The sequence below is a fragment of the Pipistrellus hanaki genome (genome assembly GCF_964339955.1).
Source record: "Pipistrellus hanaki genome assembly, chromosome: 20".
In the NCBI taxonomy this organism is placed as follows: Eukaryota; Metazoa; Chordata; class Mammalia; order Chiroptera; family Vespertilionidae; genus Pipistrellus; species Pipistrellus hanaki.
In genome coordinates, this window is record NC_140522.1 from 3,974,867 (window position 1) to 3,999,267 (window position 24,401).

Here is a 24,401-nt window from a genome sequence, read left to right on the forward strand (position 1 = left end):
TGGGAGCAGACGCCCGGAGAGAGGTAGGGAGGGCGGCCGTGGAGGCAGGGGGCGCGGTGGCCGAGGGGCCTCCCCCTGGCATAGGACTTGAGTAGACATTTCTCCAAAGAGGAGATGCACACAAGCATCTGAGAAAGATGTTCATTGTCGCGAATTACCAGAGAAACGGGAATCAAAACCACAAAGAGATCCACGTCACACCCATGAGGATGGCCATTATAAACACACACACACACACACACACACACACACACACACCCCTCTGAAAATAACGAGCATTCGTGAGGATGTTGGTATAATTCTTGGGCACTGCTGGTAGGGTTTTCATCGGGTTAATTGATTCTTTGTTGTTGAGTTATAGAAGTTCTTTATAGATTCTGGGGTATTAACCTCTTATCAGATATTTTCTCCCGTGTCATACGTTGTCTTTTTTAATCTGTTGACTGCATTCCTTGACATGGTTAAGGCTGATGTCTCCTTTGCCTACTGTTGGTTTTGTTGCTGATGCTTTCGGTGGTGTAGTGAAGAAATCCAATTGCAAACTCAATGTCACAAACTTTCCCCCTGTGCTTCCTCCTGGGAGTGTTATAGTTTTTATTTTTAAACCATGTTGAGTTTTAAACCATCTTGAAATGCACAAATGTGTCACAATATTTATATACCACATGGTTTATGTTTTTAAACCATGTTGTGTTCATTTTTCTAGATGGTGTGAGGTAAGGGTCCCTTTCATTCTTCTCCATGTGGATGTCTGGTTTTCCCATGACCATTTTTTTTTTTTTTTTGAGAAACTGTTTTTCCCATTGAGAAGATGGTAATGAAGTATAGTAGCAACCACACTTGGGTAAAAATTGCTGTTTAATATTTTAACCTTGCTGCTTTGGGTTCTGTACTCATTCAAGAGTTATTTTGATTTTCTGGACTTACGTATGCTATCCCAATACTCCATTGTGATCTCACTGGTCATCAAAGCACATTCCTGGGACCTGAGACAGTTCCATTATCCTAAATGGCCTCGTAGCCACAGATAGTGCATTCCTGCTGACTCAGTGGTACTGGAATCTGGACAGCACCATTATTCTAATTGTCCAGGTGGTCGGTCCCAGATCATGTGTTCCTGTTGATTCAGTGATACATAGATACTAACTAACTTGCTCAGTTTCACTTCTATAAAATCTCCAAACAGCTTCCCCATTCCAGACCCAGAGATGTAACCGATAAGAGTTCCCCATTCTCTTTGGACGAGGCCTCTTCCAAGGGTGCACTTAACATCCTAGCTGGTGTGGCTCAGTGGATAGAGCATCGGCCTACGGACTGAAGGGTCCCAGGTTTGATTCCGGCCAAGGAAGGGCACATGTGTGGGTTGCGGACTTGATCTCCGGGCAGGGGGGGGGGGGCGGGGGGGGCGGGGGGGGCGTGTAGGAGGCAGCTGATCGATGATTCTCTCTCATCATGGATGTTTCTATCTCTGTGTCCCTCTCCTTTCTTTTCTGAAACAAACAAACAACAAACAAACAAAAAGTGTGCACTCACCGAAACCGGTTTGGCTCAGTGGCTAGAGCGTCGGCCTGTGGACTGAAGGGTCCCAGGTTCGATTCCGGTCAAGGGCATGTACCTTGGTTGCGGGCACATCCTCGGTGGGGGGTGTGCAGGAGGCAGCTGATCGATGACTCTCTCTCATCGATGTTTCTAACTCTCTATCCCTCTCCCTTCCTCTCTGTAAAAAAATCAATAAAATACCTTAAAAAAAAAATGTGACTCTAAAGAAATTTCAGCCGTCGTCCTGTTGCGTTTTGGCTCTGTGGACTCATGAGTTTGCTGACCGCTGGGCTAGGGAAATGAGGGCCTGCTCTCTGCCCCCCCAGAACGATCCTGGGGCCCTGAGAGCCTGTGAGCAAGCCGGGGAGGGCCCCCCTGCCCCAGTTAGGGGTCCCAGTGGCCCAGGCCCCACTTGCCTGCCCTGGTGTCCCCTCCCCTCCCCTCCCCTGCCGCAGCCAAGTGCTTCCGGCTCCCAGCCTTTTGGCCACTCAGCGGGGACAGCAGGTTAACTATTCCTGCCGCTGACTCAGAGGGCGCTTTTCTGCCAGAGAATTCTTCCCGAGTCCCCCTGCGGGCCTGAGAGGGAGCCTTTGTGAGCGGGGCAGGGAGGAAGCCCGCTGGCGGGGCGGCCCAAGCTGAGGGCCGGGTGGGGTCCGGCGGCCCCGGTGGGGCTGGTGGCGGGCAGGGCCGCTGCTGGGAGCCGGCGGGCAGGCCGCGTGGGAAGCCAGAGCCTGAGCCCTCTCACCACCTCTCAGCCCTCCGTCTCCCCGTCTCCCCGGGGCCCGGGCTCGCCTTTCGTTGTGCCGATGGGAGATTGTGTCCCTGAATGGGGCTTCGTGTCCTGTGTGGGCACCATCTCTTCTTTCTCCCCCCCTCTTTGTCAGGCTCCTCCTTCTGCTGTGTCCACCGGGGTGTAGGTTGTCACTGTGTCCCTGACTGCTCAGGCGGGCCGGCGGGCGATGGGACATGGGGAGGGGGGGATGCCAAACTGGGGGGAAGTGAGAGGGAGGGAGAGCAGGAGGGTGTCCCAGTCCTGGTGGGAAAGAACTGGGAAGCAGCCGAAACCAGTTCTTTGGCTCAGTGGATAGAGCCTCAGCCTGAGGACTCAAGGGTCCCAGGTTCGATTCCGGTCAAGGGCATGGACCTTGGTGGCGGGCACATCCCCAGTAGGGGTTGTGCAAGAGGCAGCTGGTCGATGATTCTCTCTCATCGATGTTTCTAACTCTCTATCTCTCTCTCTGTAAAAAAATCAATAAAACGTGTATATATTTTTTAAAAAGAGCACATGTTACAGAGGGAGCCAGTCCCAGGTAGGGCTGGCTGCTCTTGAACTAGAAACGCTAATTCAACTAGACAATCTCATCTCCAAGAACCCCAGACCTTGTTCCCCTCCCTCCCCACCCCCCTCTTCATACACAACAGAAATCTCTACCAGCCATATTCTGCAAGAGCCAGTACATATTTATAGACCAGCTACTATCTAAAAGAAGTATTTGATGGCACCTAATCTTGTCAGTGGGCCTGTGATCTAGTTACCAATAAACAAATGAGACCCGGCTCTGCTCGGAGGCCGTCTGGAGTCACAGGGCCAGAGGAGGTGGCACGCCCAGCCCGCGGACGCAGGGAGGACAGCACGGTTTGCTCTCCAGCGAACAATGCCTTGTTGAACCGATGAATGTGTCCACCGGGCTCCAAGACCAGGGCGCCTCTGCTGCTCCTTAGCCACGTCCAGAGCCTAGAAACGGAGTGCCGATATGCCTAGGGCTGTGGTCGGCAAACTCATGAGTCCTCAGAGCTAAATATCAACAGGACAACGATGGACATTTCTTTGGAGAGCCACATTGTTTAAACTATCTAGGTAGGTGCATTGTTTTTTTTACAGAGAAGAAGAGAGAGGGATAGAGAGTTAGAAACATCGATGAGAGAGAATTATTGATCAGCTGCCTCCTGGACACTCCCCATTGGGGATGTGCCCGCCACCAAGCTACATGCCCTTGACCGGAATCGAACCTGGGACCCTTGAGTCCGCAGGCTGATGATACTCTATCCGTTGAGTCAAACCGTTAGGGCAGTATCTCCTTTTTTATTATTATTTTTTTAAAAAATTGTATTGATATCAGAGAGGAAGGAAGAAGGAGAGAGAGAATAACATCCATGATGAGAGAGAATCATGGATCGGCTGCCTCCTGCACGCCCCCCACTGGGGATCCAGCCCTCAACCCAGGCATGGGCCCTGAAAAGGGAATCGAACCCTGACCTCCGGGTTCATAGGTCGATGCTTCACCACTGAGCCATGCTGGGCTCTTTTAATGTCTCTTTAAAAAAAAATAATCTCAGAGGTAGCTTATTTTATTTTAGAAAAATATATTTTATTGATTTGTTACAGAGAGGAAGGGAGAGGGATAGAGAATTAGAATCATCCATCAGCTGCTTCCTGCACACCCACTACTGGGGATGTGCCCGCCACCAAGGTGTACATGCCTTTGACTGGAATCGAACCCGCGAACCTTTCAGTCCGCAGGCCGACACTATCCATTGAGCCACACCGGTCAGGGCTAGAGGTAGCTCATGTTAAAAAGGCGGCGGATGCCGGCCAGAGCGCATATGGCCAAGTAGCAGAAGTTCGAGTTCATGACTCCGCGTTGCTGGCTCGCTGCTCAGCTGAGCGAGCTCCCGCCCCATTGCCTGCTCTTCGTCATCAGAGAAACGCAGACACGTAAATCTCTGCTTTCCTCCCAGCTGGAGACCAGAGGTGAACTGGGATGTTTCCAGCCCAATCGGCCAGCGAGTCTCGGAGCGGGGGCCCTGGGCCCTGGTCCAGGACGAACCTCACGGGATAGAGCCTGAGAGATTGGGGTGGGGGCAGGCCCGGGGGCCAGGGCCGTCCCATGTTCCAGCCCCTGAAAAACATCCTCACTGGCCAAAACCGGTGTGGCTCAGTGGATGGAGCGTCAGCCTGCGGACTGAAGGGTCCCAGGTTCGATTCTGGTCAAGGGCATGGACCTCGGTTGCAGGCACATCCCCGGTAGGGAGTTGTGCAGGAGGCAGCTGATGGATGTTTCTCTCTCATCGATGTTGCTAACTCTCTATCCCTCTCTCTTCCTCTCTGTGAAATATCAATAAAATATATTTTTAAAAAAATCCTCGCTGGCGTGCGGCTCCAGGGGGCTGCGGGGGAGGGTGAGGCTCAGACCCGGGGCACATCCTGGGGTCACGATCACGGCAGCTCAGGCTGACGTTGCACCCACTGTGACGTGCCAGGTCCTGCCCTGAGACTCTGCATCCATGAGCTCATGTCTTCTTGGCGATGACTCTGAAGTTGGGGAGAGGGGGGGAGGGAGAGGATGATCCTTGTTCCCTTTTGTGTTATTTTTAAAACACATTTCTATGTACTTCTGAGAGGAAGGGAGAGGGAGAGAGAGAGACACACACACATCCACAAGGAGAGAGAATCATGGATGGGCTGCCTTCTGTGCGTCCCCTACTGGGGATGGAGCCCGCCACCTGGGCATGGGCCCCTGACTGGGAATCGAACCCGGGACCCTTGAGTCCACAGGCCGACACTCGATCCATTGAGTCAAACCAGTGAGGGCACTTCAGTAGACTTAGATCCTCTGTCATGTAACCAGACTGTAAATGCATTAGATAAAAATGTGGTTCCAATTATTTATAAATGAACGAGTTTAATACCCCAAGGGATGAATTTCCACGGGTACTTTGAACAGGTAGCCGAGCCGGGAATTGGGAGATTAGCCCAGGCTATGGCCATGGTCCTGTCCATCGACCTATGCAAGCCTTTGCCTCGGGACGGTATAAAGGGCACTGGATGAGAGTGGGGGGGCCTGAAGCTATTTTGATTCAAATCTAATTCAAGCGACGGATGCAGAGCACCTGGCATTGGGCTGGGAAGCCAAGGATGGATGAGGCCTCTTCAGGTCTCCGTCTCTTAGGAGGGAACCATGACGAATGCTTTCCCAGAAAGGGAAGAGACAGAAGAGAGGATGATTAATTCTGCCAGGAGAAAGCTCCAGAGAATTCTTTTTCTTTTTTTTTTTCTTTCTTTTTTTTTTGAGAATGAAGATTTGCATTGGGCCTTTAAGGATGAGAAGGGCCGAAACCGGTTTGGCTCAGTGGATGGAGCATCAACTGAAGGGTCCCAGGACTCGGGGCCGCAGGGAGCCACGACCGGGCACAATGCACAAGAGAGAGGGATAGAGAGTTAGAAACATCGGTGAGAGAGAATCATCGATCAGCTGCCTCCTGCCCACCCCCACTGGGGATGTGCCCGCAACCAAGGTACATGCCCTTGACCGGAATCAAACCTGGGACCCTTCAGTCCGCAGGCCGACGCTCTATCCACTGAGCCAAACCGGTTTCAGCCAAACTTGCTTCTTTGTGGTGGGAAGTGCAAGATCCGATAATGTGTCCCTTACTCTTTTTATTTTATTTTATTTTTATTTCAAAGAGAAAGAGAGAGAGGGGGAGAGAGACACACACACACACACACACATCAGTGATGAGAGAGAATCATATATCTGCTGCCTCCTGCACGCCCCACACTGGGGATCAAGCTTGCAACCCAGGCCTGTGCCCTGACCGGGAATCGAACCGTGATCTCCTGGCTCCTAGGCCGATGCTCAAGCCCTGAGCCCCGACGGCCGGGTCCCTGACGGTGTTGCTGACATGGCAGATCCTCGGAGGCTTCACAGGGCGCTGCTGCAGGCTCAGGAATGCCCGTGTCTGGCGGGAAGGCTGCACCGGTGACTCCTCGCTTCTGGCTCGGCGGTTCCAGTCAGCATGACGTCATCCCTTCCCAGCCCGCCCGGGGCTCGGGGCCACAGGAGGCCACGACGGGAACGTGAGCGCAGAGTGAGCGAGAGAGACTGTAAATGCGCATGTCATCACATCGTAGGTTCCAGATGGATCAGCTGCTCTTATCTTCTCTGTGGCGGGGAGGGGCCTGAGGGTATGTCCAGCTGCTCCAGCACAGACACCGCCTCTGGCATGGCAGCTGCAGGTGGGCGAGGGCTGGCAGAGGTCAGTTAGGTGAGGGGACCTCCCACCCCTCGATCTGCCCGACTCTGCAAGGTGCAGACCGGGGAGTTCGTGGAGTCACGGCGGGCACCGCCAGCCCCGCACGCTTTTGGATTCCGGGTGACGTTTGCGATTCCTTTGTACGGATTGCTCTCCTCCCTCCCCCGCTCCGCCGGACACGCTGCTGTTGTTGACTCACTATCTTGGCTCCTCAGGGCAGGAGTGGTGCAAGAGAGGGAGTTTCCACGGGCTTCCCTCTACACAGATCAGGAGACTAAGATAGGACTGGCCGGTGTGGCTCAGTGGTGAGTGTCGACCTAGGAACCAGGAGGTCACAGTTTGATTCCCGGTCAGGGCACAGGCCCGGGTGGCGGGCTCGATCCCCAGTGTGGGGCGTGCAGGAGGCGGCCGATCCATGACCCTCTCTCATCGTGGATGTTTCTAGCTCTCTCTCTCTCCTTCACCCTTCCCCTTCACCCTTCCTCTCTGAGACCAATTTTGCTCACGGGCCCCCTCTGCACTCACCCCACAGCGGTCTTGAAAGAGTCTCCCCAATTCTCAGGCGATGGCGACCCACGTTCATGGCCACAGTCCCCTTTAGGGAAAGACTTGGGAGGTGGCTGCCATTTTCACGGAGTGGCCAGGTTAGGATGGTCTCTGAGGGCGTCATCATCTGGCCGCTCCGTGTCTATCCTATAGAATAAAAGGCTAAAATGCAAATGGTCCCCTCCACCAGGAGTTCGACCAGCAGGCAGGCCGGCCAACCGCCCATGTCCCCTCCCCATGGCCAGGCTGGCTGGACCCCACCCATGCACACATTCATGCACCGGGCCTCATGCACACATTCATGCACCCATGCACACATTCATGCACACATTCATGCACCTATATATATATATATTCTCTGACCGTGAATCACACCCATTCCTGCCTTCCCGCCCACCAGAGCGCACTGCCCTCTGCCCACATGGCACGCTGGCTCTGAGCCCCGGATCACGGTTGCTAAGAGGCTCTCACAGCCTGAGCTAGCCGGCGGGCATGTGAGCTGCCAGCCACGCTGAGCGGCTTTTCTACAAAGGGCCCGGCGTGCCGAAACCGGTGTGGCTCAGCGGATAGAGCCTCAGCCTGCAGGCTGAAGGGTCCCGGGTTCTATTCTGGTCGGGGGCATGTGCCTTGGTTGCGGGCACATCCCTAGTGGGGGGTTGTGATCAGTGTTTCTCTCTCATCGATGTTTCTAAACTCTCTATCCCTCTCAATTCCTCTCTGTGTAAAATCAATAAAATATATCTTTAAAAAAAAAAATTACGTGCTGGGACCAGTTTGGCTCAATGGATAGAGCGTCGGCTTGGGGACTGAAGGGTCCCGGGTTCGATTCCGGTCAAGGGCATGTACAGTGGTTGCGGGCATATCCCCAGTAGGGGGTGTGCAAGAGGCAGCTGATCGATGACTCTCTCTCATCGATGTTTCTAACTCTCTATCTCTCTCCCTTCCTCTCTGTATAAAATTAATAAAATATATTTAAAAAAAAATAAAAATTACATGATCACAAATTAAAAAGAAAAGAGCTTTCGGTCTAGCTGGGGGAGTGAGCTGTCTAGGCAGGCGCCGACAATCCGTGATTTGCACGCAGAGGGGGGTGGGGATGAGCTCAGGATTTCGGAGGCGCTTGGGTGGAGTTCCCACCTCCGGGGAGGCAAGTCAGAAGATGCCTCTGGAAACGCTGAGTCTGCTTCTTGGCAAGAATGCTGTCCTATGTACTGGGCGGGAGGCTGAGGTGAGCCGGAGGCAAGGCTCCCAAATCTGGCTGATCATCAAAACTCCCTGGGTGAGCTTCGAGGCTCCTAGGCTCTCCACGCCCCCAGGTCTGCCGACTCAGAATTTCTTGGGGTGGGGGTGGGGAGGGAGCCTCAGGGGTCTTGCTTTTAAAGAAAATCCCCCCGCAACCCCGTGGCTGAAACCTGTGTAACCGGTGTGGCTCAGTGGATAGAGCATCGGCCTGCGGACTGGAGGGTCCCAGGTTCGATTCCCTGTCAAGGGCATGTGCCTTGGTTGCGGGCACATCCCCAGTGGGAAGGTGTGCAGGAGGCAGCTGGTCGATGCTTCTCTCTCATCGGTGTTTCTGTCTTTCTGTCCCTCTCCCTTCCTCTCTGTGGAAAGTCAATAAAAAATATATATATATATATTTTTAAAAAATAAACTTCCACGCGGATTACAAAGCTGATCCAAGAGCCAGTGGGAAGCGTAGAAGGAGGAGGATGGCATGGACGTGGCTCCATACTTCCCCGGAGCCCGGCGAGACTGCTGTCCCGACATGTATTCGGACTGGCTGGGAGCCAGCCAGCGACGCCTCCTGCTCTCGGGAACCGAATTGGCACGCCAGCTCCTCCTCCTCCTCCCCCCCGAGGTCTGGGAGGTGAAAACGGGGAGGGACACGGGAGAACCGGTCCCCAGTCCCAGGTCCCACCACTTCCCCGCCCCCTGGCTGCGAGTCACCGCTGGAGAGAAGACCCCGTTCGGGGCTCCCCTGTTGTGCCGGTCACTGATCACTGTAAGGGGGACCTCTTTGTCCCCTGGGGCCCGCAGTGTCACCCCAGCCCCACCTCCCGCCTCACAGAGCGGTCGAGGACATGAGACCGTTAAGAGTTTCCGGCGTGCTGAGAGAGGAGGGCTGACTACAAAGTGTAAGAGGCGGTCCCTGAATTTGGAGGCGCACTGAAGATAATACACGTGCCCTAGCTCCGTGGTCCGCAAACTGCGGCTCGAGAGCCACATGAGGCGGCTCTTTGGCCCCTGGAGGGTGGCTCTTTCACAAAACACCACGGCCTAGGCGAGTCTGTGTTGAAGAAGTGGCGTTCGAAGAAGTTTACGTTTAAACAATGTGGCTCTCCAAAGACATGTCCATGGTGGTCCTGTTGATAGTTGGCTCTGTGGGCTGATGAGTTTGCCGACCAACCACTGCCCTAGCTGGTTTGGCCCGGTGGATAAAGCGTTGGCCTGCGGACTGAAGGGTCCAGGGTTTGATTCCCATTAAGGGCACATGCCCAGGTTGCGGGCTCGATCCCCAGTGTGGGGCGTGTAGGAGGCAGCCGATCAGTGGTTCTCTCTCATCATTGATGTTTCTATCTCTCTTTCCCTCCCTTCCTCTCTGAAATGAATCTAGGCTAATAAAAGAGAAAGATGCAAACCGACCATACCTCCGTGATGCCCACCAACCAATCAGGAGCGAGTATGCAAATTACCCCAACAAAGATGGCAGGTTATTTTTGCATACGCAGGCACTGAATGGCGAGGGGTGGGGTAGGATGCTTGCATCTTCGCCATGGCGACGGCACAGGCGTTCTGCATTGCCCTGGCAGCTCTGGGCCTCTGGGCAGTGTGGGAAGGCAGAGAGGCAGCTTTGGGCCAGAGCGAAGCAAAGGCCGTGCCAGCAGCCAGAGGAAGGAAGGCCCATTCTTGCACGAATCTTTGTGCACTGGGCCTCTAGTACAAACACATTTAAAGGAAAAGATAACGCACATGAGGATGTGTGGGCCAGCGGGTGGCCGGATATCAGGGGCAGGATTTGCAGGGGTAGGAGGAGGCTTAGGAAACCAGTGCCAGTTAGAGTACTACAGAAGCCAAGGGCTGCCATGCAAGCGTCCTTTCGATGTTTAATTCACACTAACGTGTGAATGACTGCCAGGAGCTTACCTTGTCACCTATAAGTTGTGCTTGAATTTTATATGAAAGCCTTCAACTAAAAAAAAATGAATAAATAAATAAAATAAAATAAAAAATGCAGCCCTCATGAGAGAAAATTTGAGGCATCTCCTCTGACTTGGAGAAGAATATTAGAATAAAAAAATGTGTATGTTCGCCAAAACCGGTTTGGCTCCGTGGTAGAGTGTCGGCCTGCGGACTGAAGGGTCCCAGGTTTGATTCCGGTCAAGAGCATGTACCTTGGTTGCAGGCACATCCCTGGTAGGGGTTGTGCAGGAGGCAGCTGGTCGATGTTTCTCTCATCAATGTTTCTAGCTCTCTATCCCTCTCCCTTATTCTCTGTAAAAAATCAATAAAATATATTTTAAAAATGTATGTGTTCATCGCCCATCCACCCACCTCTGCCCGGCTGTTGGCTTTGAGACTTCTATGCAGGAACCCTGCAGGACTATGCCAGCTCTGCTGTGCAAAGGTTTTCCTTGATCTGAGGTCAGAGCCGGATCTCAGCCTGCCCGCGGCGCACCAGCCCCCACATCTTCCCGGCGGGCTATCTGTTCCCGGCGCCCTTTGATATCCATCTCTGTTCAGTGCGCTTTCATATCCCGAGTGTTATTTTAATCAGAACCATGTTTCCCCCAAACCCTCTCTGATGTCGTGCAAAGTGGCTCTCTCTCCTGCAGGGCAAGTAATAATAATAACATCAGACACTCACATCGTGTCTCAAAGTGCGGTGCCTGTCATTGCCCTGCTAAACCCCCTCACAAGGACTCTGCAAAGTGGGTCCTGTTATTGTCCCCATTTACAGATGGGAAAACTGAGGCACAAATGAATTCAGTAATGTATCCAAGTTAAATAACTTGCTGGGAAGGGAGGGAGCCAGGGTCCCACTCCAGAGATGGATATGGGGCTGGGGCTGTATGGCCTCCACTGTTTACGTTTAAAAAAAAAAAAAAAAGCCAAAATTGGTTTGGCTCAGTGGATAGAGCATCGGTCTGTGAACTGAAGGGTACCGGGTTTGATTCCGGTCAAGGGCATGTACATTGGTTGCGGGCACATCCCCGGTGGGGGGTGTACAGGAGGCAGCTGGTAGATGTATCTCTCTCATTGATAGAGTTTCTAGCTCTCTATCCCTCTCCCTTCCTCTCTGTGGAAAATCAATAAAAATATATTTTTTATAAAAAGATTGAATAATAGATATTACTGTCATATTAGAAGTCCCTGTGAGTACCTTCCTGGTTGAAATCTCACCCACATTAAATAAAAATAAAAATAATAATAAAAAATATATATATATAATAAAAATATATATATAATAATAAAAATATCTATATATATATCTATATATATCTCTACATATCGGTGAGAAAGGGAGAGGGAGGGAGAGATAGAAATATTAACGATGACTGAGAATCACTGATATCACTGATCGGCTGCCTCCTGCACGCCTCCTGCTTAGAACTGAGCCCGCAACCCCATCACGTGCCCTGACTGAGAATCGAACTGGGACCTCCTGGTTCCTGGGTCAACGCTCACCACTGAGCCACACCTGCCGGGTGTAGCCTCCCTTTTACACGTGGCCCATGCCCGCCTGCCAGCTTCTGGCCGGGCCGCCAATGGCTTCGGGGCTCCCGCAGCGTAGAAATGCCTGCGTGTGATTAGCCAAGTGACAGCTCGTCACAATCTCACCGGTGGCAGTGCTTCTCCACCGATCTGTATCGAAGGGCCAGTTTTCTGTTCTTTTCTAAAACGTCTCAGCCGGTGAGTGAAAAGACTTTTTTAAAATTGCTGCCGAGGTCTCTAACCTCGGGCGTTCGATTTTCCGCGGGCTCCTCGCAGATCGACCACGAGCAATTTGCAGACGGCCGTGTATCAGCAAAATCAGTTCCACGCTTTTATGATTTCATTCCATTCATGGGATAAATAGTTAAGTGCTCACCACACAGCGGGCAATAAAGCAGGTGCGGTAAACAAGAACGCTGGGAACGTCACTGAGCAAACACTCCAGCAGCCGGAAGCAGACTCTGTTAATGAAGGTTTTAGGAAAATGCGAAGAGGAGGAGGTGAAGATCCAGAGTTTTCTATCAGGACGCCGCAGGCTAGCCTGCCTTCTCTAGGGAAGGTTTAATCGTAAGAACTGAGGAGTGAGCCGGGAGTGCTAAGCTCAGAGCTGGGGGGGGCGGGGAGGAAGGGAGGGGGCGCTTTTGGGCAGAAGGAAGGACACGTGCAAAGGCCCTGAGGCAGAGAGACAGTGAGGAGGCTGCTGAAATAAACAGGGACTCTGGCCTGCAGGCCTCTCAGGGCCGTGCCAAGGACTTTACATTTTATCTTAAGAGCTATGGAGAGCTCCTGTGTGTGTGTGTGTGTGTGTGTGTGTGTGTGTGTGTGAAGTAGTCAGATCTAACTTTTTTAAAAAAATATATTTTATTGAGCTGAAACCGGTGTGGCTCAGTGGATAGAGTATCGGCCTGCAGACTGAAGGGTCCCAGGTTCAATTCCGGTCAAGGGCTTGTACCTTAGTTGTGGGCACATCCCCAGTGGGGGTGTGTGCAGGAGACAGCTGATTGATGTTTTTCTCTCATCGGTGTTTCTAGCTCTCTATCCCTCTCCCTTCCTCTCTGTAAAAAAAAAAAAAAATCAATAAAAAATATTAAAAGAAAGAAAGAAAGAAACCTGCTTTTCAGATAAAAGGAGGCTGCCTGGCTGGCATGGCCCGGGCCCCTCCCTTCTTCTACCTTCACCGTGACTCCTGGTGACGCTGCAGCCACCGTGCCACCACGAGGTAACAGCACAGGAAAGGAATCCAACGAGCTTCCTGGCGGTGGGGTGGGGGCGGAAAAAAGAACCCAGGCCGTCTGTCCTAGCCTGGCCGCATACAGCCGCCTTCTTCTTCTTCTTCTTCTTCTTCTTCTTCTTCTTCTTCTTCTTCTTCTTCTTCTTCTTCAATATATATTTTATTGATTTTTTTACAGAGAGGAAGAGAGAGGAATAGAGAGAAACATCGATGAGAGAGAAACATCCATCAGCTGCCTCCTGCACCCCCCCCCACCGGGGATGCGCCCACAACCAAGGCACATGCCTTTGACCGGAATCGAACCTGGGACCTTTCAGTCTGCAGGCCGACGCTCTATCCACTGAGCCACACCGGCTTCTGCACATCCAGTCGTCTTGTCGTCTGAGCAGAACCAATCTCTGGGTGCTGAAGTCGCTGCACGCCTCTCCCTGCAGCCGAGACGCTCTGAGCTCTCCATCTGCGGACGGATGGTCCGAGGAGAGCGTGCTGTCCCCCCGGTGGCTGTTCCCATCGTTGGCCACGGCACGTGTCACAGGAAAACGGCTTCTTTCTCCCGATCCTGACATGCTGTCACCCTGCTCCACGGGCGCTGTCACCAGACATGCCGTGATGTGAGGCTCACCGTCTGTCCTTGGTCCCCACCAGGGGAGGAAGGCAGCCACAAGCAAGCCCCCGGGGTGGGGGGGGCTGACTTCAGGATGTGCTGCTCTCCTGGATTTTTTAAAAAATACATATTTTATTGATTTTTTTTTACAGAGAGGAAGAGAGAGGGATAGAGAGTCAGAAACATCGATGAGAGAGAAGCATCCATCAGCTGCCTCCTGCACACCCTCTACAGGGGATGTGCCCGCAACCAAGGTCCATGCCCTTGACCGGAATTGAACCTGGGACCCTTCAGTCCGCAGGCTGACGCTCTATCCACTGAGCCACACCGGTTTCGGCTCTCCTGGATTTTTTATTTTAATTTTTAATTTTATTAACACAAACCCGTCTTTGCATGTGGCCGCCGGCCAGGAATAGACGGTTAGGAAACCCTGGGCGACAGTGGTCGGAGGGCGGGGAGTGACACACCGCTGAGGAATCTCGCCTCCACGTTTACCCAGGAGGCAAAGCCACTGTGGTCCGGGACGTGGCGCCGGGCTTTTTCCATCCGTGGCCACGGCGCTCCCGGGAGCTGGACCGGGCCACTCCGCTGCCCAGAGGCCTGGCTGAGTGAGGGCCCACCGCGGGCCTCCAGGGCTGCCTGCCTCTTCTCCCCTCCCCCATTCTCTGCCACCCCCACCCCCCCAGCACCGTGGAGCTCTGTTGAGAACCCATAAAAATGGTCTCTACGGCCCTGGCCAGATTAGCTCAGTGGATAGAACGTCGGCCTGCGGACTGAAGGGTCCCAGGTTTGATTCCGGTCAAGGGCATGTGTCTTGGTTGCGGGCACATCCCCGGTGGGGGGTGTGCAGGAGGCAGCTGATGGGTGTTTCTCTCTCATCGATGTTTCTAGCTTTCTTTCCCTCTCTCTTCCTCTCTGTAAAAAATCAATAAAATATATTTTTAAAAAAAGAGTACAGAATGAACCGAAACCGGTTTGGCTCAATGGATAGAGCGTCGGCCTGCGGACTGAGGGGTCCCAGGTTCGATTCCGGTCAAAGGCATTTGCCCTGGTTGCGGGCACATCCCCAGTAGGGGGTGTGCAGGAGGCAGCTGATGGGTGTTTCTCTCTCATCGATGCTTCTCTCTATCCCTCTCTCCTTTCCTCTCTGTAAAAAAAAAAAAAAAATCAATAAAATATATTTTAAAAAAAGAAAGGGTAAAAGCCCCAGCTGGGGTAGGCTGAGACAGGGTACCAGGCTGGGGGGCAGACTCCGGCCGGCTCCCTCTCCCCTCCCGCTGGCTTCCAGACGGGTAAAAAAACGTCAGTCTCCCGCGGCCATTTGTCGGGGACCCCGGGGGCCGGGGTCGGGGCAATGACGTGGGTCCCAGCAGCTGCCGTGGCCACAGCTGTCGGCCACCAGCCGTGGGCTATTTCGGTCTCACTGCCCATCCCCGGCCCCAAGAGCAAAGCTTCAAGCAATGCTCTGAGCTATTCGAGGCCCGAAGGCCCTGCTGGGGTGCATTCCCGGGAGACCAGCTGTCTGCTCTCTGGGGGTGAGCAGGGTTTTCTCTCCTTTTTCTATGTGTTGTGTGCACTGTGGGCAGGGAGGCAGCGCGCCACAAAGTGGGTAAAGAGCAATCATAGAACATTGGTTGCCGAAACCGGTGTGGCTCAGTGGATAGAGCGTCAGCCTGTGGACTGAAGAGTCCCAGGTTCGATTCCGGTCAAGGGCATGTACCTGGGTTGCAGGCACATCCCCAGTTTGGGGGGGGGGGTGTAGGAGGCAGCGGATGGATGTTTCTCTCTCATCGATGTTTCTGACTCTCTATCCCTCTCCCTCTCTCTGTAAAAAAAAAATCAATAAGATATATTAAAAAATAAAAAAATACTAGAGCATGTTGATGACCACTCGGTAGCTGCCATCGTGCTAAGCTACCTCTCCCTTGTGTTTGCTTATCTGGTGAGACCACTACAGTTCTTTTTAATTATTTTATTTATTTATTAATTATTTTTTTTAATGAGATCTTTTTAAATTAATTATTTATTTTTTTTTAATATATTTTTATTGATATTTCACAGAGAGGAGGAAGGGAGAGAGATAGAGAGCTATTGTAGAAACGTCGATGAGATGTGCCCGCAACCAATGTACATGCCCTTGACCGGAATTGAACCTGGGACCTTTCAGTCCGCAGACCGATGCTCTATCTACTGAGCCAGACTGGCTTCTGCTAATTATTTTATTTTATTTTATTTTATTTTATTTTATTTTATTTTATTATTTATTTTATTTTATTGATTTCAGAGAGGAAGGGAGAGGGAGAAAGAGATAGAAACATCAAAGATGAGAGATAATTTTGGATTGGCTGCCTCCTGCACGCCCCACACCGGGGATCCAGCCCACAACCCAGGCCTGTGCCCTTGACCGGAATCGAACCGTGACACCCTGGTTCCTAGGTTGATGCTCAATCGCTGAGCCACTCCGGTCAGGCCAGGCAACGACAGTTATTATTTTATTTAAAAAAATTTTTTTATTTTTTATTTTTATTGATTTTCCACAGAGAGGAAGGGAGAGGGACAGAGAGTTAGAAACATCAGGGAGAGAGAAACATCGATCAGCTGCCACCTGCACACCCCCTACTGAGGGTGTGCCCGCAACCAAAGTACATGCCCTTGACCGGAATCAAACCTGGGATCCTTCAGTCCACAGGCCGATGCTCTATCCGCTGAGCCAAACTGGCCAGGGCTCAAATATGTTTCTTTATACCACGTTTCTGAAAACGGAAATCTCCAAGTTGTAGGCCTCAATTCTCCCTTAAAAACTCTAATACTCCCCTCCTCCCTCTCCTCCTCCTCCTCCTCCTCCTCCTCCTCCTCCTCCTCCTCCTCCACCTTCTCCTCCTCCTTCTTCTTTTATGGCTCCGGGAACAGATGAACGTCCCCAATGGCCAGGAGACGGTCGGGCGGAGAGAGCCGGCCTGAGCCGTGTGCCCTGGATGCTTCAGTGTAAGAAAAGCCCCCGGAGTCCATCATTCATTTATCAGCAGGCGCCCCGGGCGGCAGCTGCCACGTGCAAAACGATGCTCTCCCTGCCGTCCCCAGACTGCCGGGCTTCCGATAAAAGACCCGCTGTGGCGGCTCTGCCTCTGGCCTCCTCTCCCCACCCCCATCCCCACCCCCCACCCTCCACCCCCCACCCCCCAAAGCTGGCAAACACAGGGGGCCCATTGGGGCTCACTGCTTCCTTCCTTCCTTCCTTCCTTCCTTCCTTCCTTCCTTCCTGCCTTCCTTCCTTCCTTCCTTTCTTTCTTTCTTTCTTTTTCTTTCTTTTTTTTTTTTATTAATATATTTTATTGATTTTTCACAGAGAGGAAGGGAGAGGGATAGAGAGCTAGAAACGTCGATGAGAGAGAAACATCGACCAGCTGCCTCTTGCACACCCCCTACCGGGGATGTGCCCGCAGCCAAGGCACATGCCCTTGACCGGAATCGAACCCGGGAACCCTTCAGTCCGCAGACCGCGACGCTCTACTGCTGATCTAAACTGGCCTCGGATCACTGCTTCCTTTCTGACGTCTGAGTCATGTTGGGAACAGGGGCTTGACAGAGGTCCCGGATGGAGTCTTGGAGAGGGAGATAGAGGGAGAGAGAGAGAGGAGACACTGAGTTACGTGGGCTGAGATCCCTTCTCTGTAAGCAGAGGAGACTGGCCCGGGATAAAGGTTCCCAAGGAAGAGACCCCCGAATGGAGAGGATGCGGCCTGCACGTGGGGTGAGATGTTGAGGACAGCCGAACGCAAATGCTGACATGGAAGGTTCCCCCTCCAGCCGACAGGCCTGTTCCCTGGCCCGCCACACTCGGGAAACTTGAGTTCTGGAATTCCGGACTCGGTTAACCCAAACCCACAAACTTGCCGGAGCTATGAAGTGTCGCGAGGGGCCTGTTTTTCTATTATTCATTCCCAGCATGTTCTGTCCCGAGGCGACACCGCTGGATTTATTTAACCCTCTGTCTGTTGGCCGCCGTTTGGGATCTGCCTAAAGGAAACCAGATAAAAGTATGCGTTTCTCTGTATTTTTTTTTCTTTTCTTTATCCACCACAACATACATGCGAATTCTAACTTGGCTGGAAACGTCCCCAGTTGCTCAATCGCTGGCATCATTTGTTTTTTTACAGCAAAAATCTACACTTTTATTTTTACTTATTTATTTATTTATTTATTTATTTTTAATTTTTATTTTTTTAATATATTTTATTGATTTTTCACAGAGTGGAAGAGAGAGGGAAGGGATAGAGAATTAGAAACATCGATGAGAAAGAATCATCCATCAGCTGCCTCTTGCACACCCCCCACTGGGGATGTGCCCGCAACCAAGGTACATGCCCTTGCCCGGAATCGAACCCGGGACCTTTCAGTCCCCAAGCCGACGCTCTATCCATTGAGCCAAACCGGTCCTGGCATACTTATTTATTTTTTAAAATATATTTTATTTCTTTCTTACAGAGAGGAAGGGAGAGGGATAGGGAGTTAGAAACATCTATGGGAGAGAAACATCGATCGGCTGCCTCCTGCACAGCCCCCACTGGGGATGTGCCCTCAACCAAGGTACATGCCCTTGACCGCCATCGAACCTGCGACCCTTGAGTCCGCAGGCCGACACTCTATCCACTGAGCCACACCGGTTAGGGCGAAATCTACATTTTTATATCGGGGGCAGAGAGTTGAAAAGAAAGCAGCCCCTATCCTGGGCTCTGTTCAGTGGCAGCTCCTTGTTCCGTACGGTTAAAGAAGACTTTGAGGAAATAAAAGTTGTTTATATACTGTGACTGGTGGAAGGGATGAAGTGTGAAGGGCCCTCACACCCTCCCTCTTGCCTCAGACTATGTCCCTGGAACCCTGGGGCGGAGAAAGCGCCACTCTCACTCCTGCTTCTTGGGGTTGTTGACGGCCACGTGGTGATAGAGAACGACACGCCCAGCATGTTGGCGAAGACGGCGAGCTGCACGTCGGTGATCATCCTGACCAGCTGCGCTCGGTCCCCTCGCGGTATGGTCCACTGGCATCATTTGGTTGGGTGTCGGTTTCCTGCTGTTAAAAACAGAGTTACTGCTGAAACCGGTTTGGCTCAGTGGATAGAGCGTCGGTCTGCGGACTGAAAGGTCCCAGGTTCGATTCTGGTCAAGGGCATGTACATTGGTTGCGGGCACATCCCCAGTAAGGGGTGTGCAAGAGGCAGCTGGTCGATGTTTCTCTCTCATCGACGTTTCTAGCTCTCTATCTCTCTCCCTTCCTCTCTGTAAAAAATCAATAAAATATATTTTTAAAAATAGAGTTACTGCCCGGCCGGTGCGGCTCAGTGGTTGAGCATCAACCTAGGAACCAGGAGGTCACGGTTCGATTCCCAGTCAGGGCACAGGCCCGGGTTGCGGGCTCCATCCCCAGTTGGGGGCGTGCAGGAGGCAGCTGATGGATGATTCTCTCTTTTTTTTTTTTTTTTTTTAAATATATTTTATTGATTTTTCACAGAGAGGAAGAGAGAGGGATAGAGAGTTAGAAACATCGATGAGAGAGAATCATCAATCAGCTGCCTCCTGCACACCCCCTACTGGGGATATGCCCGCAACCAAGGTACATGCCCTTGACCGGAATCGAACCCGGGACCTTTCAGTCCACAGGCCGACGCTCTATCCACTGAGCCAAACCGGTCCCGGCGGATGATTCTCTTTTATCGTCGATGTTTCTCTCTCTCTCTCTCTCTCTCTCTCTCTCTCTCTCTCTCTCTCTCTCTCTCTCTCTCTCTCTCCCTTTTCCTTCCTCTCCAGAATAAATAAAAATATATTTTAGAAAATAAATAAAATAAAAACAGAGTTACTAATACCTACCTCCCCGGAGAGGGGTGAGTGCTACTGCTCACTAGGATGCCGGATGGAAGGGGATATGGAAAGACAGCAGCATGCCCTGACCGGTTTGGCTCAGTGGATAGAGCATTGGCCTGCAGACTCAAGGGTCCCAGGTTCGATTCTCGCCAAGGGCATGTACCTTGGTTGAGGGCACATCCCTGGTAGGGAGTGTGCAGGAGGCAGCTGATCGATGTTTCTCTCTCATCGATGTTTCTAGCTTTCTATCTCTCTCGCTTTTTCTCTGTAAAAAATTAATTATATATATATGAAAAGAAGGAAAGGAAAGGGGAGGAGGGAAGGAACTAGAGAAGGCAATGAAAGGAAGTGAGAGTCCTTCTTGATCTTACCAAGCTCCAGAGTGAAACTCAAGTGCGTCTTTCTCATTTCTCTCCAACCAGAAAGGCGTTGACAGGAAGAATGTATGCACAGCCGAGCCGGGGCCCTCTCCTGAGAATTTCGTCCTTTTCCTGCAGTCATTCTTTTGTAAAACGGGCAAAGGACAGGCGTACACATCTCATGCCCCAGCCGGTTTAGCTCAGTGGACAGAGCATCGGCCTGTGGACTGACAGGTCCTGGGTTCAATTCCCGGTCAAGGGCACATGCCGGGATTGCAGGCTCCATCCCCAGTTTGGGGTGTGCAGGAGGCAGCCAATCCATGATTCTCTCTCTCTTTCTCTCCCTTCCTTTCTGAAATTGATTAAAAAAAAAAAAAGGATGATTACTGAGGATCTCTCCAGCCCACACCACAGGGCATGTGCCCTGTCCCACGGAATGGAGCCGTGACCTCCTGGTTCATAGGTCGATGCTCCACCACTGAGCCACACCAGCCGGTCGATGCTCCACCACTGAGCCACACCAGCCGGGCTGGGATGACCATTCATTAAAGACGGGGAATAGGTGACCCGTTGAGAGAACTCCATGGAGAACTAGCTTTTGGGTCCTGGGTGGGCCAGGTTGGATTCATCCAGATCCAGTTTCCATCCCCCTCACCTGTTCCCAGCCTCCCTGGCTCCCCAGAGGGGAGCGTCTTGCTTTAAAAAAGCTGCTTTGACAGAACTGGCAATTCTCTCCTTGCGGCGCGAATGAATGGCTTATTGTTCGGAAGTCATTCCACTGAGCGCGGGCAAGCTCTCCTCAGACAAGGTGGGGCGCGCTGGACAAACATTGTGAAGAAGTCGAGTATTTGTCTCCGGGCCTCGTTATGCGGGGCCTGAGCAAATAGGGGGTTCACAGAACAATATTTTGGGGTGGCAGGACCTCATCGATGGTATGTGCCTTTGAGGACACACGGACTTGGAGGTGGGTCTGCCGTAAAGTGTATCATACTTTTGTTTTTATTTATTTATTTATTTTTAAAATATATTTTATTGATTTTTTTTTGGAGAGAGGAAGAGAGAGGGATAGAGAGTTAGAAACATTGATGAGAGAGAATCATCGATCAGCTGCCTCCTGCACACCCCCTACTGGGGATGTGCCCGCAACCAACGTACATGCCCTTGACCAGAATCAAACCTGGGACCTTTCAGTCCACAGGCCGACACTCTATCCACTGAGCCAAACCGGTCTCGGCTATTTATTTTTAAAAATATATATTTTATTGATTTTTTACAGAGAGAAAGGGAGAGGGATGGAAAGTTAGAAACATCCATCAGCTGCCTCCTGCACAGCCCCCACTGGGGATGTGCCCGCAACCAAGGTACATGCCCTTAACCGGAATCAAACCCGGGACCCCTCAGTCCGCAGGCTGACGCTCTGTCCACTGGGCCAAACTGGCTTCGGCAAGTGTATCATACTTAAAAAAAAAAAAGAGTTCAAAGTCACCTTGAGACATTTGAAAAGGTCGACGTTTGGAAAGGTGGATGTTTTACAAGGAGTGAAAACAAAACAAAACGCGTAGCTAGCAGTTTCCTGACTCGCTAAGCATATTCGTGGGGGTTCAGGTTTCCGACGCAGTTACACTCTCCTGGAGGCCCAGAGCCTCCTGCCCCGCTCCTAATTCCCGTTGATTTGTGAGAAGCAGAGATGTAATTTACTGGCTCAGCCAGGCCTACCATCGGTGGAGCAGAGCAGGGAATTACAGAGAAGCAGTGAGCACGTGTCCTTGACTACCAACACTCTGGGCAGAGAATTTGAATTGGGGGTGAGTTAGACCTTTGGGGAAAAGGATCACTGGGGGAGGGGGTCCCCCTAAAGTTTTCACTAACAGATGTTACTTTTTAAAAAATAATATATATATTTTATTGATTTTTTTTTTTTTTTTTTTTTTTTTTTACAGAGAGGAAGAGAGAGGGATAGAGAGTTAGAAACATCGATGAGAGAGAAACATTGACCAGCTGCCTCCTGCACACCCCCTACTGGGGATGAGCCCGCAACCAAGGTACGTGCCTTTGACCAGAATCAGTCTGCAGGCCTATGCTCTATCCACTGAGCCACACAGGTTTCGGCCCCCTTGTCAATAACTTTTGTGCATTTATGCTTACCACCGGGATGGCTTTGATTCTCCCTCCCTTACTGCCATCCACCATCCAGCCTTAGAAAAGAGTTATTCTGGAACGCACCTGTTTGAGTCAACCTCGACATAAACTAGAAGCTTAGCTAGTTCCATCAAGTCTCAACACTAAACAGACTCTGTCCAGGGCTGGGGATACCAGGAGAATATGAAGGAGCACAGACCAGCTTTCTTACAAATTGTTCCTTAACTTAATTTGGGCATCGTTCAAGCAGGAAAAGAATGCCAAAGCCGACTTGATATTCAACAGAGGCCTGGAGATATAAATAGCTCAAATCAAGCAAATCGGTATCACCATCTTATTAGTAACAGGAGAGAAAAGGAAGAAGAAGAAGGGAAAGACCAGACTGAAGTTTTGAAAGGAAATGTCAATTTCTCAGGGAGAGACACTGAGTGCAGGCAACATTATAAAAGACACACACACACACACACACACACACAAAGCAGGAAGTCGTTAAAGAGAAATTCATGATCAGAGACTTGACAGGTACAGAATGCCACCCGAGTTATACAAGAAAGTCTGAATGAGAAGCTTAGAGAAGATGGTTTTATTCAGGCCTTTCCCCGAAATATTATGCTTATATGCATGGGTGAGAAAAATGTCAACGAATACTTAAATCCTAAAATAATCTTTCACAATACTGTAAATAAAAAAATAGATGACTCTTTCCCAAAGACTTTGGTAAGTTCCATCCTAGACTAAGACTTAATTAAAAATATTTTAAAAAATCTATTTATTGATTTTAGAGAGAGAGGGAGGGAGGGAGGAGGAGAATGAGAGAGAGTGAGAGAGAGAGAGAACATCGACCTGTTGTTCCATTTACTTATGCTTTCATTGGCTGAGTCTTATATATGCCCTAACAGGAGATCAAACCAGCAAATCCTAGTGTAGTTGGTCAATGCCCTACCCAACTGAGCAGTCCTAGACCCGTGGTCAGCAAACTGCGGCTCTCAAGCCACAGGAGGCTCTTTGGCCCCTTGAGTGTGGCTCTTCCACAAAATACCACGACCTGGGCAAGTCTACTTTGAAGAAGTGGCGGTAGAAGAAGTTTACATTTAAACAATGTGGCTCTCCAAAGAAATGTCAATCGTTGAAATTTGGCTCTAGTGCTATTTGGCTCTGTTGACAGATGAGTTTGCCTGACACTGCCCTAGATGAAGACTTTTATGACCAATGGTTTTGCAAGCAACCAAAGCTCAGGATAACAATGGAGTCACCTGGGCGGTAGGACACGAGAATGTTAAGAAAGGAATGTAAGCTTCTCTAGGACACCTGTTACAAACACACGCTAAGCCGTTTATTGAGTCCCCACATGGCACAGGGACAGTGGCTTCGGAGAGAGAATCTCTGCTATTTACACATCCCTCCCGTGGCCACCTGGGGCAGGACCTGGGCGACTGGAGAGCTTTCTGTTTCTTTTGTTTCTTTTCTTTCTTAATATATTTTATTACAGAGAGAAAGAGAGAGGGATAGAAAGTCAGAAACATCGATGAGAGAGAAGCATCGATCAGCTGCCTCTTGCACACCCCCCCCACTGGGGATGTGCCTGCAACCACAGTATATGCCCTGGACCGGAATCGAACCTGGGACCCTTCAGTCCGCAGGCCGACGCTCTATCCACTGAGCCAAACCCGTTTCAGCGGTTTATGTTGTTTCTAGCTGTGCTAGTTCCATGTCCCAAGTGGACCTTGAGTCTTTTTCTTTTTCTTTTTCTTTTTCTTCCTCTCTTTTTTTCTTTGTAAAAGCTTTTAAAAAATTGATTTTAGAGAGAGGGAGGGATGGAAAGAAGGAGGGAGGGGAGAAAAGAGAGAGAGAGAGAGAGAGAGAGAGAGAGAGAGAGAGAGGTCAACCTGAACCCCCCTGACTGGGAATGGGCCCCACTGCCATTTTGGTGAGATTCCAACTAACCCAGCCATACTGGCCAGGGATTTTCTTTCTTTTTCTTTTCTTTCTTTTTTAATCAGAGGAAGTAAAGTGAAATAAAAGAGGCCACCTGGTGCGGAGGATTGAGTGTGACTGGTGGAACTGGTCTTTCTGCCTTTCTTGTTGACTCGCTGTGTGGCTTTGAGCAAGTATCTTAACCTTTCTGTGCCTCACCTGCATGAGCTCCCCATGAATATATAGCAAGGTTGTCCGTGGAACGCCATGAGGATTCACAGGGTTCATGTAGGTAAATGCTTGGCAGGTTAGCGATGTCATCATTGGCTAGCTGGTCAGCTCCATCCGTCTCTTACATCCCTGTAACTCAAGGACACTACTTTTCTTTTTTCTTTTTAAAAAAATGTTTTATTGATTTTTTACAGAGAGGAAGGGAGAGGGACAGAGAGTTAGAAACATCGATG

General features: G+C 50.9%; 1 pseudogene across 1 annotated transcript; it reads right to left on the reverse strand.

Annotated features, from left to right (window-relative positions):
• Positions 1 to 18,542: 18,542 nt before the first annotated feature.
• LOC311614284 (dolichyl-diphosphooligosaccharide--protein glycosyltransferase subunit 4-like) lies at positions 18,543 to 18,695 on the reverse strand (annotated as a pseudogene). Its single transcript has one exon. The product of its transcript is annotated as a dolichyl-diphosphooligosaccharide--protein glycosyltransferase subunit 4-like (transcript).
• Between the last annotated feature and the right edge of the window lie 5,706 nt (positions 18,696 to 24,401).